Source organism: Nansenia antarctica, assembly GCF_963989245.1.
Source record: "Nansenia antarctica genome assembly, chromosome: 3".
In the NCBI taxonomy this organism is placed as follows: Eukaryota; Metazoa; Chordata; class Actinopteri; order Argentiniformes; family Microstomatidae; genus Nansenia; species Nansenia antarctica.
In genome coordinates, this window is record NC_137688.1 from 29,931,291 (window position 1) to 29,933,790 (window position 2,500).

General features: G+C 45.4%; 1 protein-coding gene across 1 annotated transcript in view; it reads left to right on the forward strand.

Moving 5' to 3' along the window:
- Window positions 1–2,500, forward strand: part of slit3 (slit homolog 3) — a gene marked incomplete at its 5' end in the record, with an annotated part of 178,396 nt that overhangs the window by 122,771 nt on the left and 53,125 nt on the right.

Sequence of the window (2,500 nt, forward strand, 5' to 3'; positions counted from 1 at the left end):
ACACACTTAATGCCCCACACATACCCTATACACACACTCAATACCCTACACACACTCTATACACACACTTAATGCCCCACACATACCCTATACATTAGGGGGCACCAATTACATTTGCCCAAGGGACAGAATTTTTCAAAGCATACACTGTGGGGGCCGGACTATTTAAGCACAATTTGCATAGTATTGTTTAATATTGTCACTTTCTTACACAATTAATGTTATCAATGTTTATTAGCCTATAACAGTGATTAGCCTATAACATACTCCTAACACCTATACTGCACCCAGCAACCAGGAGGCGATCAAGATATTTTGTCCATCAAAATAATTAAAATAATAATTGACCATTTAGCAGTTTTTAAGTTTTTAATCCAAAACGATTTACAATTAGAGATTATAGGGACATTCTACCTGGAGTAATTTAGGGCTAAATGCCTTACTCAAGGGCACACTAGTGGTGGTGTTTCAGGCAAGAGTCAGTCCTAAGTCCGAGTCACGATCCACTAGACCAGATCACCACTCTCAATCATTAATGTGAAGTGAAGTGTGCAGCTCTGGTGAAGAATGCACACACAAAACCCTACACATGCTCAATGCCCCACAAACACTCGAGTATACAGTATACACTTAATTCTCTTTTAAAATCTCCACTTTTAATTCTCTCTGTGGTTATCACATCTCTCTACCTTTTTGCACTCGTTCACTCCCTCCTTCTGTGGATGTGGTGACAGATATTGGGTGTTAAGCTGAACTCCATCCGTCTGCTGACACCGGCCCAGAGGTTTCACATCAACCTAGAAGGAGTAAACAAGCGCGCACGTCAGGGAGCAGAGAAAAGGCCTCCCAAGTTCACGCAGTGGGACGCCACGCACTCTTTTCCTCTCAGCGTTCACGTGTTCTGGTTTATTTCCAGTCACCGGCGGTACAGTACAGCGAGAACATTGTACCGGCCATCAACATGCAAACGCTACCTGTTAGTACACGCTGTACTTCCCAACTCTGTTTATTTCCTACCTCTGTGCCCTTTGTAATGGAACAGACCCCATTAGCGACAGCGCTAAGAGGCTCATTACGGCTAGCTCAGGTAGTGTGTCTGCTACCCCCTCTCTGCCAGGCTCATTCTCTCCCCGTCCTGGCTCTTAGCGCTCAGCTAAGCTAATAGCGCAGCTCCAGACAATTAAGTCCTCCATAGCCGCGAGGGGGGGCACGAATTAGAGCTGTCTAAGGTGGGTAGCTGTTAGCTGCGGCTGCTAGCCGAGGCTGCTGGCGTCTCAGGCCCAATCCCGATTCCCTTTTATACCCCTATGGCTCGTTTTCGAGTGCCACTCGATTTTGAGCCAAGGCCTCAGAACAGAGCCACAAGCCGTAGTGGTTGAAATCTTCCCCTAGGAAATGGGACAACCCTTCAAGACTGATACGTCATCAGTAGTATCATAGGAAAGCATTGACGCTCGCGATTCATTCTCAACTTAGGTTTTACGCTATCAATCGATCAAACAAGTCATCAAATAAAAAAGAACAATGCTTCATTATCAGACCATGACAGAATAACGGCGCTCTCTAACCTATATGAAACCTGTGCTCCTATCCTGCCAGTCTGCACTGATATAGGACAACAGTGCAATAACTTCGCGGCTGAACTGAAGTTAAATTTACGGCATCATATGGCATCAAAGGGAAACATGGAAAAATGCATGCATAATAGCGTTTTTGTTCTGCTCGTTATAAAGAAAAGTTCTATAATGCATTGAAATGACATTAAACTAAGATAATAAGATGCTTATCATAATTTTTCTAATCTTTATTAATAAGTAATTACACAGAAAGTAAATGACATTTGTGGCTGTTCCGTATTGAATAGAGTGAAATAAAACTTCTGTAGATGATTCGCAATGCATCCTGGGACAAAGCCATATGGCTCCAAAGCTAGTCTGGTGCTGAAATCGCTCCAAACAAAGTCGTGGATAGCCCTCCCCCTTCCCCCTCTGAAATATGAATTGGGACACCCCTACCCTAAACGTGAACGCGCAAAACGAAGCCGTAGGGGTGAAACCGAAGCCGTAGGGGTGAATTGGGATTGGCCCTCAATCTGCAGTGCAGCAGATTTCCATGCCTAAATCAGACATCCACATAGGTGGACACCCGCTCACCTATGGATCAGCTTTGTGCCAGGCTTGTCTTCGGGCACAACGGGGCAGGCTTGTTCTGGTTATAAAGCCATTTCTATGAACTCCGGGGGGGTCCTGGTTAGGAGGTTGGTTTTATCAGATGAAATACAGTAAGGCAGAAGTTTAGAAAGTCTCCACTGTGCCGGGCGGCCTGTATCTGACCCCCTCGCCCTGAGAGTGTTTGTGTAGGCTGGGAGGGCTGTGTACAGCGAGTGTGTGTGTGTGTGTGTGTGTGTGTGTGTGTGTGTGTGTGTGTGTGTGTGTGTGTGTGTGTGTGTGTGTATGTGTGTATGTGTGTGTGTGTGTGTGTGTGTGTGTGTGTGTGTGTG